Below are 21030 nucleotides of genomic sequence, written 5' to 3'. Positions count from 1 at the left end.
TCCAAGGTGGAAAAACATTAACGCATCTGATGCATTTATGATAAAGTGATGATAAAGTATGCTAAAGATGTACTCAACCATGCGCGTAATTTGCACGGGGGTTACGGGGGTTATGACCCCCCCAAAAATCTGATCCAGCTAATATAACCCCCCCCCCCATATTAAAATAAATATGAAATATTCCGAATGAATACTTTTGTTCGTTTTCTTTATTTCATTTGCCAGCAAGAAAGATAGTATCATATTTTAAATAATCTGTAATGTACTTCCCGCCCACCGCACCGCCGACTACTTGGTATTACCCAACCCGCTTTCTCTACCAAGTTTGTTCACTATATTGCGCAGTCGCTGGGATGAATGGTTGGAGAAAGCTGACGGTGCATGCTAACGGATGGAAAGATGAAAAAGGACACTGAAAGGCAGCCAGACAACGATTTTTCATTGTTGGTCGACACCATTTTTTACAGTCTATGGTCGACACCAGCCAAAAAGAGGAAAAATCCTGACCAAACGGAGGTGCGTTTCTCAAAGTGTGAGGCGCGGGCGCGTGCGCGGCCCACTGCTGGGGGGGAATAGAGACATGACAAATGGGGCGCGACAAACAGGTTTTGTGCCCATCTTTTTAATTCCTTTATTTATTGACCATACACTCAAAACAAAACAAAGACACATTTAAATGTAAGCCTTGCTGAACCTTTTTACACGTAAGTTTAAAAGTAGTAGCTAGGCTATCACTTTATGGTTCCCATGGAGACGCGTCATTCATTGCTTGTCACACCGCAGCCACAATAGCGCTGAATGAATGACTGATGATCTGCTTTTATTTCTTTTTATTCAAAATTTCACAAATTTGTTAGCTATAGCAGGATATATCTGATATTCCGATTGTCAAATATGTGCAAGTGGATGTGTTTTGTTGTTTAAACACCTTTATAACGATCGCGTTAGTTGTATGCGCAACGTATTTTAGGTAAGTTATCTTAAAATACCTAAAAACAAAAATACGTAAATTATTAGGAATTTACCACCTCCGGCTCAATTTGAGATTATTATCATTATTTTTATTTTTTTATAATTTTTTTGTTCTTTTTGCAGTTTGCAAAGTGACAAAATGAATCAAAGCACAACTAGTCCACACTTTCCCAGTTTCTGAATTTGATGTTATCAGAGGCTAAATGCAAACACAATTTTTTTTATCTACTTTTGAGTCTTATTTCATGCAAAGTGATAATATAATTGCACTTTCATTTTCTCTCTTTCAAAGTTTTTAATGCTGTTATTTGATGTTAAGTTTTTAAAATGTGATGTTAATAAAATACATTTTAACAGATAAACTTAAAGATTTTGTTAGTGGATGGTGAGTTTTGGTGATGCCCACCAATATGTGAAATCTGTTCAGAATAAAGGTGCAAGCTGCACTCCAGTGTGCCACCCTATATTGTAATATTGAGAGTTGAATTGTGCATAATACATTTGCTGCATGTAGGTGCCAATACAGTGATGCAATTGATTAATCTTTAAGTTTTTTTTTTTTTTTAGTTTTTTTTTTATAAGATATTGAACACACAAAAAATCAATTAATTGGAAGCTGCCACTGCTGGCTAGTGCTTAAACACTGTGTCATTATGGCATAAATAGTCAAGTGAACAACTGCATTTTAAAAGTATCACAATGTATTTCTAAAACAGGAACGGCAAATTACCTTTTACACAAGAAAATTATTCAATAAATAAATTAATAAATATGCAGCGAGTTTAACCCCCCCAATGGTAGACCCAAAGTTACGCCCTTGTACTCAACTATACCAGATTCACAACTATAACAAAAGGTGCAAACATTTACTGATTCAATAAGATCTTGTGGGCAACATATATGTATTTCACCCCCTAGCTTTTATTGCATCATGTTATTTAAATGTACATAAATACATATCAATTCCTAATATTCCTCAGCCATAGGGAGTCTAGTATTCCATTACTAACTAAATAAAAATCAAAATATACAAATAAAATCTATCCTGAGATCATACATTACATTACTAAAAATGTGTTGGACATTTTGGAATTATAGCTCCAGTTATTTCTCAGATATACCTTTTGATTTACTCCTTTAGCAAATAAGGGATATAATGATTGGGGAGGCAGTAATGTGAGAAGTGCTAAAATACAACATTACAATTATTTTTTTTTTTTTTACAGATGGACTTCAAGAATACAAACAAATAAAATATTCAGCCGTCTTTGCGTCTTTGGCCATCAACAACTGATCAGATGTGCTTTGGTTTACAGAATCTAACCACCAGAAGATGTTTTGAATATTCATATGCCAGTAAAAACGAGCACAGACAGTGGCACAGACGAGCACAGTATGATTACAGCCACATTGTGTTTGCTGCAAGCTGCTGCCAGTGGCTTGAACTGTCCTTCTTGTCTCTGGAGACTGGACTGTGGATTATGGGGCCACTATCAATTCTAGCACAGACGGGGCCCTTGGCATTCTCCCAACCCCCCGCTGTGAGTAAGGTCCAGATTCAGTCCAGCAGGAAACAGGTCAGCTTTAAGTAAATCAGGCGAAAAAAAGAAGCCAAGAACTGTCCCAGTTCACTGACCTGCCTTTCAAAGCAACAATCCAGCTTATCGTCTCTTACAAACACAACAAAGTCAGTTACTGGAATGAGCACACCAAACACTCCTTTAGAGAATTCTCAGATCAGTGATTCCCAGGCAGGGGAATGTGGACCTCAGGAGATATTTTAGCAATTTTATGCTAACCATATACATATCCCTGAACCTAACCCCGCCCATATGTTATCCCTAAAACCGGAGGGAAATAATAGGTAAATAACACTTGAAAGGAGTGGATTTACAATCTCTCTTTTTGTATGTTATAATAATGTGGAAATCATAGTTTTCTAAAAAAAAAAAAAATAATAATAATAATAATAAAAAAAGTTTATAAATCCTGGTATTTATGTTACAGACAATTTCTGTATTTGGTATCTGAGAGGTGACTGAGGGTCTGACCCATGTCAGGAATGAAGTAACAGTGTTTGCTCATTTAGCCAGCTTACAGAGAATAAATATGTATTTGTTTTGTAATCAATTAATTTGCTCATACAACCAAATTAGACATGAAGACATGAAAAGACAACTATGTTTAAGGTTCTGATGGTCAATAACGCACTGCGTGCTCTGTAGGATATTCTGTTCCAGTTAAGTCCTTGGAAGAAAAAGATATTGTCTGTTCTATCCAATATTTACCCGACAGGGGAACATGCATCACCACTGTCACCTTCCGTAGAGGCTTGTCAGTCCAGATGTAGGGTATTAGACCCCACATTAGTCTAAAACAAGTTATTAATCAATATTTATATTTCTAAATATTAAACGATTTGAATGACTTTTTGGCAAGAAAGTGGGGCCGAGAGCCGTGGGAAGAGAGCGAGGCCAGTGGCATGATTGCTACTGAGCCTCGATTTTCTCACAGAGGAGCTCTGGAAGGATAAAAGGAGGAGTGATGACAGTGAAGGATGAGAGAGGACCAGGCCTGGACTGTTTTTGTGGCAGTCGTCTGTGAGGGGTTGAAAGTCGTCTTTACTTTCGTTTTGATATTTGTTTATTTTATGATTAAAGTATTATGCTGAACGTTCGCCGATTCCCTCATCCTTCTTCCCTGATCCTTTAACATCATTACACTGGTACCGAAAACCCGGGAGGAGGGAGGAACACGCTGTCAAAGAGCCCTCACTACTGGGGCCACTCTGGCCTGTCTACTACGTGACCAATTCACAGTTAAAGCATTTACTTTACTTTTCATCTTACATCACTAGAGAATAATCATGAATATTGTCTGAACCTCTTAATGAGAGAAAGTAGGCTACATCTTATCAGTATGTTTGGGAAAGTTTTCTGATCAGAGCTAGAGCTGGACCAACTCCAACCTGGAAGAAGTTGTGTATCTGTGTGTGTGTCAGTATCCTTTTTTACAGGTCCTGGCTTCCGTGAGGTGAACAAATGGCACTTAGGGGAGATGAAATGACCATCTTTCAGACAAACTGAAGCCTAGAAATGCTGATATGAGACTGCGGAGGATCATTTTGAGCCTAAACCAGGACCACTGTCATCTGGATAATCAAAAGAGATGTGCTTTGAACTATATGTCCATTTGTGTAGATTTCCTAGGTTTATGTCTTAACCAATCATAATCATTCAACCTGAAGTGACATAGTTTAGTGACCTGTGTTAAGAGTATAATTGTATTGAGTAATTGTAATGACTCCTGGTCTTCATTCACCATACCTGGTCCTCGGGTCTTAACTGTAAATTCCTCTACAGACTAATATAGAAGCACCTAACCCTGGTTGTAAGCCTAAACTTGACATAAACTGTAAACTCAAATCTGATTAGTTGCTTAAAACATTATTCCAGGATCAACAAAGATGTTGATCCAGGAACATGTTGCACTTATAGTGAAATCAGGTTCTGCATCATTTCCACCACAACGTGTTATTAAAAACGACACATTATTTGAGATGTGGTTAAAATTACACCGTTATCAACACAGTATGTAGATCCACTTTTGGACATTGTGTGTGCAAAAAGTGTAATTCTGAGTCTACAGAGAAAGAGTCATATCTGTATGTAATATATATACCTCTCTAAGATATTTAAAAAATGCGTCTATATATATCTGAAGAAAAATCAAGAGCCTCAGTTCCAGCAAGATAAAATCAATAGCTGCTGAACATAATTAGAATCATAATCTCAGTGAAGAGTGCAGGAAAAAACCTTAAGACTGACTGACTGTTGGCTGTTATAACGGAATATGGTGTTGTCTGTGTGTGAGATCTTTCCAGATTGATATCAAGGGAATAAGAAATGGAAAACCTGTGAGGGAAGTATGAGGGAAGCCACATGGAGGATGAGTCTAAAACAATCAGTGTTGTTGAGTGTGTCAGTGAAAACACTGTATATCAGGTTGACAGGTTAATTTGGTGATTCATGAGTTAAACACTTCTTAAAGTAATAGTTCAGTCAAAAATTAAAAATCGAATCATATACACCGGTTCAAAAGTGTGGTATTATAAAATAAAAAAATAAAAAAAGTATTTATTTATGCTTTTTTAAAAAATATATATATATATATTACTTTAATTCAGCAAGCACACATTATATTGATCCAAAGTGACAGTAAAGACTAGCCTGACATCCTCATACTCAGATTCTAGTCAGAATATGAGTCTAATACTGCCCCATTGGGCTGTGATTATGGCAGGGTTGCCAACTTTTGAGTTTAGCTCGGAGTGAGACTTCTCCAACGGGGGGGGGGGGGGGGTGTCTAGCTAATGGGGGATATATTTCAACGGGGGGGGGGGGGATTCCAACCCAAATTTTTTTGGGGTATTTTTATTTAAAGGAATTAATTATAAAAGCGATTTAAGGGAATAAAGAAAAAAAGGCTTATTGTAGTAGTGAAATAATTGTAACTATTTGCAAATAATATTTTATTTTTTATTATGCATGCATTCTCTCTAAATGAATCAAAGAAATTATAGCATATTTTCAATTCAAAAAGGCTAAATTTAGTAAATAAATAAAAAAAAGTTGAGTAATTCGCGTCACCGGATACTGTCGGTAGTTGAACATTTCTATTGTAAAACAGTCAAATATTAAATGTTTTCCACTTACATTTTGCCAGGCATTCGTTCACTTCTTTAATCATTCTGACATTGAAGAGCTAGACCGCTGAACTTTTAGTCATCCTAACACCAAACAGAGCGGTGCGTAATGGAGCGCATCAGAACAGCATCAAGAATATCAAATACATTGCAGTGAATCTTTTATTTGCATCTTAAGTTTATAGGCAATAATAATGACAGGTTTGCGAAAGTGTAGAACTCGGTGAGCTCGCGCAAAACACATCTTCAGGACAGCGACTCATTTAAACGCCTCTGATTGGCCAATGCGTTCAACAGACATGTCAGTGATTGGCTACAATGCTCAACGCTGCCGTACGCCGTGTGTGCGCTACGGTTTCTGTCTCGCATGCGTGCTCGCTCTAGATTCCGGGAGATTTTAACTAATTTGCGCCATAAATAGTGGTCCATCCAGTAGTTAAGAGCCTGAATTGTTTAATTCTGAAATTTAGTGCACACGAGTGAAAAAAAATACAGCACAGAAGAATGTCTAATTTAGCGTGAGATTTCTTTGTTAAGCGTGAGAGCGTGAGATTGAGGCTGAATGCGTGACTGTCACGCCAGATGCGTGAGAGTTGGCAACCCTGTTATGGGGCGTTTCAACCGAACCAGGAAGGAAAATGCCTCTGCACTCAATTGGATAGACCTACAACCAATCAGAGCAACGGAGTAAGTGACGTATGTTCTTCATTCATCTTTCCGATCGACAAATCCCTTGATCGCGATTCTCTGTTCCTCTTTTCAAATTAATGCGCTGTCGATATCTTCTATAACAGACGCGATGGCGGAATCTACACATGATGTTTCATAAACAAAGTTCGGCAGGAGCACGTTCAAATAATCAATCCAATCAACTTGTCATCAAACAATTACCATGTCTACCCTATCAGCATGAGAGCATATATTTATTCACTCTGTCAACTCACCTAACATTCCTTGACAGTTTTCAGCATCCCTCCACTCACTCTTGGCCTGTTTTTCCACAGCCAGGAATACGGGGGGAGTACTTTGGGTTCGGGCCGAATTCCGAGCCCGGAGCCCTTTCCTCGGAGAGAACACCAAATATGCATTTATTCTATCTGACTTATTTGTAAGTGTGAAATCTCAATTCTCCAGCAGCAGTCATCTTTCTTGTAAACAAATTCAACCCAAGCACTTGTTGGTGACGTCGTGGATGATTACGTTACAGATCATCTGGCAATCATCGTATAAAGCCCGCCCTGACAATTTGATTGGTCCGAACAGCTTTGGTTCGGGCATAATAGCTCCTCAACGGATCAAGTCCAGACCGAACTTCTCAACCTAAAAATGTGGTGGGCGGGGCTAAGTTCGGCTGGCAACCAGGCTAAGTAAAGACAGTAATAATGTTACAAAAGATTTCCATTTCAAATAAAAACGGGTCTTTTGAACATTCTATTCATCAAAAAAGAAATCCCAAAAATATTAAGCAGCACAACTGATTTCAACATTGATAATAATAAGAACTATTTCTTGAAAACAATTATTTTGAATTTTAATGCAATTTCAAAATATTACTGTTTTTACTGTATTTTTTTTTTAACCAAATAAATGTAGCCTTGGTAGGGATTTAAAAAATCTTACTGACTTCAAACTTTTGAATGGCAGTGTACTCACACTCATGTTTAAAATCTATATAAGTGTGTCCCAATGTTTACACTGTTCTTTTAAATGCAATAATACTGATAATAGAAAAAAGCACAAAAAAGCACCATAAAGTGGTCTTATGTGCTATATACTAAGTCATCTGAAACTAGTTCTGTGTGAGGGAGAGATGAGTATTTGTGTGTGTAAAATGTTTTATGACAAAGAAAATGACTGAATGTGCCTTTAACATTGCACTAAACATCTCCTTTTATGTTCCATAAAAGAAAACAGAAGAAACTGAAAAAAAAAAAAAAAAAAAAAAAACATCTGGTTTGGAACAACATGAGGATGAGTAAATGACAGATTTTTCATTTTTAGAAAAGTATTGCAGCTGATACTGCAAAAAGCATCTGCTCAATCGGAATCACACATCAGACAAAAATAAAACTACCATATTTTCATTCCAGAGCAGAGAAAATTTTGGCTCAAGCATGTTGTGTCTTAAGCCAGGTTTGTATCTCCGCATTCTGCTCAAACGTCACTGCTGACATTTCTGCACTTAAATAGAGGTGCAAAGTCATGGAAAATCTGAGCTGCACTTCCAGTGCAACGTGTGATGGTGAGAGTCTGTTTCTCTTTCCAGCTCTTTTCTCTCTGTGGATATTCTGTCAAATGACTATCCACATATTGTTACGATTGATTCCACTAGAGGCAAGATATAGCGAACCCAAGTGCAACTCTCTCTCTCTCTCTCTCTCTCTCTCTCTCTCTCTCTCTCTCTCTCTCTCTCTCTCTCTCTCTCTCTCTCTCTCTCTCTCTCTCTCTCTCTCTCTCTCTCTCTCTCTCTCTCTCTCTCTCTCTCTCTCTCTCTCTCTCTCTCTCTCTCTCTCTCTCTCTCTCTCTCTCTCTCTCACACACACACACACACACACACACCCTCAAGGTGGCCATCTCATTGACTTTCAGTGCCCGTGAAAAAATCTTTATTGGTATTGACAGCTCTGTTCCTCCTCACCTTGTTCACTTGTTCACTAAGTTTGAAAACCCGCACATAACTCTTGGCAGCATGATGAAGCAGTTGACACCTGACCACCAAAGCAGGTTTGCCACTCTTTAACCTCTCAACTGTTTCTAATAAAAAACTAACTGTGCATTCACACCGGATGCGAATAGCGCGTCAAATTCGCGCCTGCCGCATCTAGTTATACGCTTGACCACTTTGTGTGCATTCGCGTGTCAAGAGCGAAATTGACGAGCGTAAAATCAAAAGTTTGAATCGAAATTTACACGCGTCAGAGGCGAAAGTTTCGAAACCTGTTGGCGGCCATCTTTTTTTAGATGTTTATCGAGCATTAGCATTAGCATTAATCGAGAGAGTCACTGCTCGTATATGCTCTGGAGAGCAGAAACAGCAGCGTAGGACAGCGTAGGCCGTATAAGCCTCGGCCTCGAGTGGTGGTCACTGCCTGACGAGCCCGCGCTGTACAGCCTGGCGCGGGGTTCACCCTCGCCCGCACCCACCTAATCTGTCATTTATTTTTGTTTTGATAATAAATGGAGCCAGTTTCCAAAAGTGAAACCTGTCCTGTGATTTTTTAAAAAAAGTTTTTATACACTAAATTGTGTTTGTTGTCTTTACATTAGATTAATAAAGTTTCATATAATCTAGAATAGATATGGAATAAATAGCATTCAATAAAAAATGAGTATTTATCATATTGAAATCGAGTTTTTTTGTGAAAGATTTGCTTTGTTGTGCATTTTAGTCATATTACAAAATAATTTATTGAGGCCAAACATAAAATAACATTATAAACTGTCAGTTCATCACGTGATGCAGCAAGCAGGCTCCTGATTGGTTAACGCGGCGCGAATTGACGCAGAAGTCCAGATTTTTCAACTCGGGCGGCAGACGCGAATTCGCGTCAAACGCGTGAATGCACAAAAAGCACTAATAAAATCAACGCGCTTAATGTTTTTGAATGAAGTCTTTTATGCTCACCAAGGCTGCATATATTTACTCAAAAGTAAAGTAAAAATATTGTAAAATATTATTAAAATTTAAATTTTTTAATGTTTTAAAAATGTCATTTTGATGCAAACCCTTTTCACAAGATGTAAAATAAATCTCTGATGTCCCCAGAGTGTGTATGTGACATTTTAGCTCAAAATACCCCACCGATAATTTTATATAGCATTTTAAAGTTGTCACTTTTTGAGAGTGAGTAAAAACGCCTTGTTTTGTGTCTGTCCCTTTAAATGCAAATGGACTGCTGCTCCCAGCACAGGGGGCGGAGCTTCAAGAGCTCTTGTCCTTAGCAGTTTCGATTACCTCAGACAGACATGCACTGAAAATTTCAAAAACTTTTAACCTTTTATGTTCAAACCGGAGTCAGAAAGATGGAGAGACTCAAGAAGAAGTGACAACATGTAGACTATAGTCTATAAATCATGTTCTGGGGGCGGAATGTCGTGTAGTCCCTACCAGCCGTTTGTTGTAGTCCTTAAAAAGCTAAGGACTTCTCAACCACCCCTTTAATATTTTTCTTACCCCATTGGCATTTTTTTTCTTCTTGTCTTAAGCATACATCACACTAAATTGAGCTAGATTTACGCTATATATATATATATATATATATATATATATATATATATATATATATATAAAAATGCCAGTGGGTTAAAAAAAAAAAAATCAATTAGTCTTGTTATCTAACACAATTTTGTTTCTCAGGTAAATATTCTCAGCGTTCTTAGATTATATTTTTCATCAAATTAATCCTAGATAAAATTTTCTAAGTGATGCTTTTCACATTTATCATATACTGAGGCTCTTTACTTACTGCATGACAACAAATGTCTCATTAGTTTCTATTTTTTAATTCTCTAAGGGATTTTAGGAGAAACATCTGAGACAGTAGACACTTAAAAGAAACTGAGAACTTGAGTCCTCTGAGCTCTGAAAGTACAACCACTGAGCTATACAATGCTCCTCTGGGTCCTGTTCTACAATATCATTATAAAAATAAAAATTAAAACAAGACCCTCAGTCACATCAAACAATACTTCTTGTAGTGTGGTTGAAGTTGATGTATCGCAATGACAAACAGGCTCAGCTGTGCTCTGCTTTCACATTCAATAGAGTGAAATCAGCATTTCAAGGTGAGACCAGCCATATATACCCATATACACAGTACGTATATACATCTAGCCATATATATATATATGTATATCGTTTTTTTTTTTTTTTTTTTTTTTTTTTTTTGAGTAAGTGCTGATTGCACTTGTCTTAAAAAAAAAAAAAAAAATATATATATATATATATATATATATATATATATATATATATATATATATCTCAGCAAAAACAGATTTTCTCTGCACTGGAAACGGTTGCATGCAGGTAAAGTATAAACCGTAATATTGTGAAATATTTACACTTTAAAATAACTGTTTTCTATTTTAATATATTTCATAATGTAATTTATTGATGGCAAAGTTGAATTCTCAGCTTACTCTTCCCCAATGGAGAATTATCTTGGACCAGAAACGTCTCGGTTACGTATGTAACCCTCGGAAATGGAGACGTTACGTCAGTGAATGACGAAATGAGGGTTTCGCTTAGAAGCCTATCACCTTCGAGATCTACAAAACGAGCCAATGGCAAAATAATGCCATGGGTCTGCGGAATTTGCATAGCGCAACTCCGCCCCACCGCGTGGTTATAAAAGGAGCTGCGCAGCAATCTCGCATTATGTTATGCTGAGGAGCCGAGACTGAACTCCCGGCTGTTCCAGCGGTACAGCAGTTGTGGCAGGTGGACGTAACGTCTCCGTTCCATCCTTTAGGGAACGAGGGTTACATACGGAACAGAGACATTCCCTTTCAGTCAGTCACTATGAGTTACATCAGTGAATGACGGAATGGGGGTCCCAATTCAATCATGCCACAGCGGCTGTCTACCAGTGCCCTGCGCAAGTTTGAGCTCCCTGTCATGAGACTAGCACAGACGAAGGGCTAGGCTTAACGCAAGAATACCAAGGTACACTGGTTAGCATATCCCAGGTGGAATATGTAACACAGCGCCTACCCGTAGGGAGGACTAGAATACACATATGACCTAAGTATGGAATGCATATGGAAAAACTCAGAGATATCCAGCCCGCAGGGTGGAATGTTTCAACCTCGAGATGGCAAGAGGTCTTGCCGAGGGAAAGACACGTGCTTGTGGAGACTTACAGTGGAAATACACATGTGGGGGTTGCCCGAGCAGGGAACCATCCACATGGAAGCACCTAGCCAATCACGAGGGCTGATCAACCGAGCATGCACTCTGGTGATGGCATCGACAGTGCAGGAGGAACTCAGGGTCTAAGGAGAACTCATCTGAGTGAAATAGCGCATGTATCCAGTCTGTGGAGTGGAATGGCGCAGCAAGCGATGACACCGAGCAGGTCCTACTTACTGGCTAGTGGAAGCAAGTACATGAGAAGACACTGGCTCTAGAATCATTTCTCGAATCTAATTATAGAATCTCGCAAAAGTGTTGGGTGTCGCCAAGCCTGCAGCTCTACAGATGTCTGTTAGCGAGGCGCCATGTGCTAAAGCCCAGGAGGAAGCCACACTCTGGGTGGAGTGTGCCTTCACCCCTAGAGGGTATGGTCGATCCTGCGTCTGGTAAGCCAAGATAATGGCGTCCACTATCCAGTGAGACAACCTTTGTTGGAGAGAGCCTTTCCCTTCAGCTTCCCACCAAAACAGACAAAGAGCTGGTCTGAGGTCCTGAAACACTGCGTTCTGTCTATGTAAGCATGGAGGGTGCGTACTGGACAGAGCCGTGCCAAGGCTGGGTCTGCCTCCTCCGAGGGCAGCGCTTGCAGGTTCAACACCTGTTCCCTGAAAGGAGTAGTAGGAACCTTGGGCACGTATCCAGGCCGGGGTCTCAAGATCACGTGAGAGTTAGCTGGCCCGAATTCTAGGCACGCTTGGTCAACCGAAAATGCCTGCAGGTCCCTAGTGTACCCTTTAGCCGCCGCCCTGTCGAGGGTAGAGAAGGCGGAAGAGGTCGCTGAATGATCACGGGAAGTCAAAGGAGACTTCAAGGACCTCATGACCTCTTCATGCACCTCCGGGAAGAAAGGTATTGGGGGCGGGTACTGACGGGTGTCATCCAGCCGCCAGCACTCGGGATAGGGTGGAGGATTCCACTCAATCCCGAAGCTCACTGCCCGGGAAAGTATGGCAGTCAATTCCGGATCAGACTTGGGCAATGCTGGCACACCCGAAGGAGGCAGCACAGCCGAGTCTTCATCTCCAGAAGACTCTAACCCACCTTGTGATACGGCAACCTCATCGGGCAGCCTCACGGGTTGCAATGTGCCAGAGGGGGGTGTGAATCGTCAGAGCTTTGTTCCACACTGTGACCCTCAGATCACCCTGGCCACTGGCCAAAGTATCCCCTCTCGCAGAGGGGATAGATTGGGATGTGGCAGAGGGGACTCTACTTCTTCGGAGGTGATCAAGTCTCGATCGCAACATTGCGATGGTCATGTTCCCGCAATGAGAACATGACGCATCCGCAAACCCTGTGATTTAACCCTGCGATCGTACCCATCAAAAGACAATACCTGTCTACTGCACCCAGAAATACACGGACGAGACATCTTTAAAAAGACGTGCCATGTGCAGCTCTTTTAGAGAGGAAAAAACTCAACAGTGTGTTGAAGCGCCCAGGGAGAAACACACACTGTTGGCAGATACTGCACAGACCAGCAGCAGGTATTGTGATCTCGCTGGAACGCACCGTAACACCAACAGCACTGAAGAGTCGCTCGTCTCGTAAGTGAATAACTCAGAAAGGCTTGCAGAGGAGTGAAGAATGTTCTTGGCTCCGAAGCAAAAACATAATGCGAGATTGCCGCGCAGCTCCTTTTATACCCACACGGTGGGGAGGAGTTGCGCTATGCAAATCCCGTAGACCCATGGCATTGTTTTGCCATTGGCTCGTTTTGAAGAACTCGAAGGTGATAGGCTTCTAAGCGAAACCCCCATTTCGTCATTCACTGACATAACTCGTATAGTGACTAACTGAAAGGGAACAAACCAGCATCCAGATGATCAAGACAGCTTCAGATGGATCGTGGAGCATGGTAGTCCAGTTTGGACCAGCTGAAAGCCAGGTGTATGTTCCAAAACAGAGCTTAAACTGGATTTTCTATCAAGGATTTGGAACTTAATGGACAAAAAAACAAAATATCCAAATATCGTATTATGCCAAAGCATTGTACAAAAGCATTTGTAGATTTTTCTTTTTCTTTTGCTCTTACATGTAAATAATGTGCCCACTTATACCATAGTAGACACTAGCAGATTATCTACCTGTTGATTGGTATCTACTTATGCTCACACCAGCAGGGCCTCTAAGCTATTATACGTACATGACACTTCTATCTATCAAGATGTTCATTTTACCTAAGTATTATTCTTACCGTTCTCCTGAATCGTTCAATGCCTAAATGCTCTGTCATGTTACGCCATAAAAGTGGTGCAAACTGGCACATTAGAGTGAAATGTGAACCTGTTCTCACTGCACACAAGAGCAGACTCTATTTTACACATCTGGACCAGAGTGGTCATCTCATAGCTGTGGTGATGTGTGTGTGTGTGTGTGTGTGTGTGTGTGTGTGTGTATGTGTGTGTGTGTGTGTGTGTGTGTGTGTGTGTGTTAGAGGAACAGAGTGTTCTCTGTCACCACCCTGCTGAAAGGAAACGGACAAATAAGTTCAAACTTCATGGCCTAGTTCTGTTTCCCTGAGCCTGTGACCTGATTCCAGCGAGCTGGCCAGTAGATGTGTGTGTTCTGACTGCTGTTTGCAGGAGAGGTGAGTGTGTAGCTTTCTCTCCACTCACAGACGTGTTTTCCCATCGAATCACTGCTCTGCTCATATAAAACAGGCTGTTTGCAGTTCACTGTCACAGCTCAGGCTGCGCTCATCATTGTATGCGAGTGTGTACATCTATTATGACGTGTGTTTTAGTGCTTCATGCGATTTCTGTGCAGTGCATGCAACTCATTTCAGTTTATTTTGGAGGCACAGGCACTCCACACACTGTGTAAAGCTCTCTGATAATTTTGCACAGTCATTACTATTGTTAGGGAGATTTATTTAGTTAAATGTATTGCTATCGAGATTCCGTTCAAAAATATGAGATCAGTACGTTTTTTTTTTTTTTTTAGGGACATTAATAATTTTATTCAGTAAGGACAATTGACCAAAGTTGACAATAAATAAATTATTTCAAATATATATATTTTTTTTAATCAAAGAATTAAAAAAAGTTTCAGATTCCAAAAAAATATTAAGCAGAACAACTATTTTAAACATTGATAATATAAGAACTGTTTCATAAGAACCAAATCAGAATATTAGAATAATTTCTGAAGGATCATGTGACACTAAAGACTGGAGTAATAATGCTGATTTGCCATGACAGGAATGATAAATTGTAATCATATTTCACAATATTGCTGTTTTACTAAACTTTGTGATAAATTAAATTCTGGCTTGGTGAGGATAAAACTTCTTTGATTTTTTTAAGTCTTACTGACACCAAATTTTTTGAACAGTAGATTATATCAGTGGATATTTACCTTTGCCCTCAAAGTTAATCTTTAAAAACACTAATCATTTAATAACACTGTTAAACTCAATCTTTAGCAAATATAAAAATAATCTATTTCCCATACTGTAATACAAAGTCAGGACACTGAAAAAAGTGTTGCTTTAGAGTTTGAGCTGTTTGTTTGAAATAAAGGTTTGTTTGAGTTAAACAAAATCACTCTTTTAAACCATTCCATAGACAAAATGTAGGCTGAAAATTATCAGGATATACTGTCATTATTTTAGCTATATCACCTGGCCCCAACAGTACAGTATATGTCCTTCAAAACCATAAAGAGAATAAAAATAAAACGAAACACTTTTAAAAACCCATCAGGGTTGCAGTGGTTCCCAGCAGGGATGGAAACTGTTTGAATTTGAGATTTTAGTTGGCTTTGTCAGTTTGTTTCCTCCTACTTTTCGGTGATAATTTGATTTTCAGGTATCTGTTCAGTGTTTTTTAGATCCACAGGGCCCATGCATAGGGATTGCTATGATGATTATGATCTCAGAACCAGGGGAAACATTCGTCCTCATGTAACCCAATAAATAACACTGGGGAAATTGAAGCAGTCAGCAACACCTAAAATAAACCAACCAACCAACCCAGGTAAGAAAGACCAATAGACACAGAATTTCTGATAGCATTTGCTGCAGAAAACGAATGCAAGTCTATTTCATATTAACTCTCAGGTTTTCATTCAAACATGCCTTTTTCTTCCTTGCCAATAACTTCACCTACGCATTGTCTGAATGCATTTACATATGACCTATTTTAGGTTTGATAACAAAAGCAAAGTGAGTGTGTGAGCATGTGTGAGTGAAGGTGGTGGTGTGTGAAGTTGTGAATATGTGTGAGCATGTGTGTGTGTGTGTGTGTGTGTGTGTGTGTGTGTGTGTGTGTGTGTGTGTGTGTGTGTGTGTGTGTGTGTGTGTGTGTGTGTGTGTGTGTGTGTGTGTGTGATGCTCTGGCAGTGTCAGGTCCTGTTCTGTTGTTAACAAAGAGCATTTAATTAGGAGTCTGTTTATCTCTCTCCTCCACTCTCTCATTCCTCTGTTGTTACGTTGGAAAGGGTGTGAAAACAAGCTAAAAATAAGAGCCCGAAGGAGGAAAGTCAGAGAAGCACATTAATTCTGCCTGTTAAAAACAGAATACAAAAATATAGATTTAGAAAAATGGAGGACACTAGAGAAGGAGACAAAAAAACAAACAACACACACACACACACACACACACACACACACACACACACACACACACACACACACAGAGAAGAAGAAAAAAAAAAACACATTCTTTAACATGCTTTAACTACCTGACGGAGAGACACTAAAGCAAAGAAAGATTTCTTTTTAAATATCTCCGAGCACCTTACCGACCTACTTTCCTCTTTTGTTATTCTCCTGCGCATCTGTGTACTTCTGCTTGACACTTTTAAAAAGGAAAATCAAACACTTTCCACAGCCTCAGTGCAACTCACTTCCTTCTGATGAAGTCAACGAATCTGGAAAACAAGGCAAGTTTTAAGAGGTAACTGAAAATGAGACTGAGTGTTATTATCAGGGGTGGCTCTGCTTTTACATGCTGGAATGTCTCTGTTATGGGAGCCTGCGTTCACCCAAGTGAAAAAATAAATAAAAAAAGTAATTGTGAGACAAAATTTAAAATTAGAAATAAATGTCACCATTTGGAAGATATAAAGTCACTGAGTCATGGAGTTGACGCTATGATCTGAAGCACGTGTGATACACACCAATTTTGATTGGCTACCGCCGTCAGGTGACATAACAGGTGCACCAGCAGGGTATATAAGGGCACTTAGAGAGAAAGCTTCTTTGTCTTCAGGAAGCCATTTGTTTGTATGAAAGATTTATAACACCAGATGATACACATGAGCTGTCTGTTTAGGAGCGGAACATGCTCGGTCATCACTTGAGGCTCCCACCTCGCTCTGAGGCTTCTTCCGATCTGGCAGAGAGCTTGTTGTTGGCCCGATCTAGTTTGGTGGAAGCCCGTCTCCTCCCTTACCCCAACATATGAGGAGCTGGTTGACGTTATGACCAGCAACACGGCCAAACTAAAGTTAGATTGGTCGGCGGAAAATGAGAATCTGCCCCAGGTGTGATTCCTTGCGGGTCGTAAGTGTCTTACTAGAGTGAGCCTTCCATTTCTCCCCGATCTCCACAATGAAATGGTCAAGTCGTGAGAGAAGCCATACTCGGCTCGTGTTTAAGCCCCTTCTGCAACTATGAAGGGGCTGGCTGAAAACGGGTATATAAGGATGCCCCAGATTAAAGATTCTCTCCTGGTATGGCATCTTCATGAAAGGCTCCAGCATTGCCATTGAAGCTGTGTTAGACCAGGGGTTCCCAAACTTTTCCATGCCAAGGCCCCCCAAATACCATTAGGTTCTGGCCAAGGCCCCCCTTATGGCACATGTAGAAATAAATAAATAAAACATCTAGGTGAACATCAGATTATGTGATGGTGTTTGATACCAGCCAATCAGAAAGATTATAGAGATGCACCGATTACAATTTTCAAGGCAGATTCCGATTTTTCATTTAGTTATTTGACCTGCCAATACAGATTTTAGCCGCTTCTGATTTCATTTTATATATATATATATATATATATATATATATATATATATATATATATATATATATATATATATATATATATATATATATATATATATATGTAAAATAAATGTTATACACACATATATATATATATACACACAGTACCAGTCAAAAGTTTGGAAACATTACTATTTTTAATGTTTTTGAAAGAAGTCTCTTATGCGCATCAAGCCTGCAGTTAAAAAAACAAAAAACAAAAAAAAAACAATAATATTATGAAATATTATTACAATTTAAAATAATGGTTCTCTTTTTTAATATACTTTAAAATGTAATTTATTTTTGTGATGCAAAGCTGAATCTTCATCAGCAAGTACTCCAGTCTTTGGTGTCTTATGATTCTTCAGAAATCATTCTAATATGCTGATTTATGATCAATGTTGGAAACAGTTGTGCTGCTTAATATTTTTTTTATAACCTGAAATACTTTTTTCAGGATTATTTGATGAATAAAAAGTTAAAAAGAACTGTATTTATTTAGAATAGAAATCTTTTGTAACAATATACACTACCGTTCAAAAGTTTGGGGAACAATAACTTTTTTTTTTTAAAGAAATTAGTACTTTAATTCAACAAGGATGCGTTAAATTGATAAAAGGTGATGGTAACGATTTATATTGTTAGAAATGTTTTTATTTTGAATAAATGCTGTTTTTATGAATAAATGCTGTTAACGTTTTACTCATCAATGAATCCTGAAAAAAGTATTCCAAAAAAATATATTAAACAGCACAACTGTTTCCATCATTGATAATAACTGAGTATCAAATCATCATATTAGAATGATTTCTGAAGAATCATAAGACACCAAAGACTGGAGTTTTGCATCACAAAAATAAATTGCATTTTAAAATATATTAAAAAAGAGAACCATTATTTTAAATTGTAATAATATTTCATAATATTACTGTTTTTTTGTTTTTGTTTTTTGTTTTTTTAACTGCAGGCTTGATGAGCATAAGAGACTGCTTTCAAAAACATTAAAAATAGTAATGTTTCCAAACTTTTGACTGGTACTGTATATATATATATATATATATATATATATATATATATATATATATATATATATATATATATATATATATATATATATAAAACACCAAAAACAAGTTTAAATTGGTAAATTTTCTATAAATATTTTTGTCTTCATTTTCTTTTCTGACATAGCCTACTCCAGTGCTTGTTAAAACACACTATACATGCATATTATGTGCATTTTAGGTACTTTTTGTGTGAAATCATGTTTATTTTGTCCATCAAAGTGTGCTTTCACTTTAATTGAGAGTAAGCAGCGCAGCAAAAATAGACTCGGCGCCGAAACCCTCCGCTTCACTGCTGCTCACGCGCTGCTCCTGCTCGCGGTGTGAATGCACTCACTGAACATGCACGCCGGAAAAACTCACGCGCCGCTCGCGGTCTGAAACGACCGTAATTCACAAGGTTTCCTACATGTGCGTTTTGTGTGCATGTGTGATGCTGATGTCCCGCGATGTTATTCATGCGGCGCCAGAGTGCATTTGAATCGGCATATGTCAGACTGAAAATCATGTGAAAATCGGCCAATTCTGGTCACTAGCCGATCAATCAGTTCATCTCTAAAAGATTAGCATTAAAAGTATAATGTTCAGATAGGCTATGCAACAAATTATTATAATGTTATTTCATAACAATACTCATATTAACAAATATTTATTTTTTTAACGTTTTTTAACTTTTTTTTTCGCTTTTTTTTTCTCCAACTTGCTGCGGCCCCCACTTTGAAAACCCCTGTGTTAGACTACATCTAGGCTTGTTGGCAAAGCTTATGTGGTGGCGTGTCAGGCTGGTGGGGCTTTGCACACTATGTCGATGTTGCAAGCCTACCAGGCCGATTTATTAAAGGATCTCGATCTGAATAAATGAGGTATTTATATAGCGCATTTCCTATGCACTACTGTACACCCAAAGCTTTTTAAAATCATGTCAGGGGTCTCTCCTTAACCACCACCAGTGTGCAGCCTCCACTTGGATGATGCGACGGCAGCCACAGTACAAAGGCACCAGTAAGCACCCCACACACCAGCTATAAATGGAGAGGAGAGAAAGTGACAGAGCCAATTCAGTTGATGGGGATTATTAGGAGGCCATGATTGATAAGGGCCAATGGAGGAAATGTTGCCAGGCCACTGGGGTTACACCCCTACTCTTTTACGAGAAGTGCCATGGGATTTTTAATGACCACAGAGAGACAGGACCTCACTTTAACGTCTCATCCAAAGGACGGTGCTTGTTACAGTATAGTGTCCCTGTCCACAGGATCCACACAGACCACAGGGTGAGCATCTCCTGCTGTCCTCAATAACACTTCAATCTGGCGAAGGAATTATCTCCAATCCTGGAGCTCTGCCGTGCGACAGACCTCCGTGCTACCAAGAAGGCGGCCTGTGCCGTGAGCAGCTCGATTGCTGCTATGGTCGGCATGGAGAGGCATCTATGGCTTAACCTTTCGAGGCTCAAGGAGAAGGAGAAAGCTTTTATCTTGATGCCCCGGTGCCGCCTTCCAGACTTTTTGGCAATGCTGCCGAGACAGTGGTCAAGAAGGATATATATTTTATATTTTTTTCTCTCCTGTGTGATGGCATTGACAGGGCACATATTGTCTCTGACTGATTCCAGACTGATAGACGAGCAAATGCAAGAAAGATCTGCTTCAATCCATCTATTATTGACAGGAATCTGCATTGACTTGTAAAGATGTGTGGAGTGGACAATTTTTTTTTTGAAAGTTTATGTCAGTGATGGTGTCCGGAATCAGTTTCTTTAGTGTTTCTACTTTCTTCAGCTATGTTTGGTTTTGATTTGTGGTCTGTCAGCTCTCAAACAGAGGGCTTGAAAGTGTCATGGCAAAGCTCTGTCTGGTCCAAGAAGAATTATTCATAAACAACCACACTAATGAGCTCTATATACGAGCACAGACCATGATTCAAACAAAAATGGTAGCTGAGCGGTTAGGTTTCTCTCAATGCTGAATGTTTCATAAAGTTATAAACTAACATCTCCACCCCTCAGAGACCCTTCTGAAAGCAATTCCAAGAGCTCAAGCGCTTACAAACAAGTCAAAACAATCTGTAAGAGTCAGTGGGCCCTATCTTACACCCGGCACAATGCAGCGGCAAGCGCAATGCAAGTGTTTTTTGCTAGTTATAGTCCGACGCAGTTATCATTTTAACGTCCTGAGCCACTTTGTTTAAATGCATTTTAAAAATGCATCTGCGCCCATTTGTGCGCCCATGGGTGTGCAGGTCTGAAAAGAGGTGTGTTCTGGAGTATTGTTGGCACGTTGCTATTTTGAGGCAACAGAAATAGACTGCGCAATATTTTTTTATTGTTATTTAAAGAGTGTGTTAGTAATGTGCACCTCCACAACGCGCGTACACTGCT

The 21030-nt window shown here is 39.1% G+C and overlaps 1 protein-coding gene across 1 annotated transcript in view; it reads right to left on the bottom strand.

Moving 5' to 3' along the window:
* LOC308681561 (zinc finger matrin-type protein 4) overlaps window positions 1-21030 on the bottom strand; it is a gene marked incomplete at its 5' end in the record, with an annotated part of 104817 nt that overhangs the window by 46821 nt on the left and 36966 nt on the right.

Source organism: Scardinius erythrophthalmus, assembly GCF_964197995.2.
Source record: "Scardinius erythrophthalmus genome assembly, chromosome: 21".
In the NCBI taxonomy this organism is placed as follows: Eukaryota; Metazoa; Chordata; class Actinopteri; order Cypriniformes; family Leuciscidae; genus Scardinius; species Scardinius erythrophthalmus.
Note: the sequence above shows the minus strand (reverse complement) of the source record. Positions and strands in the feature narration are given on the sequence as shown.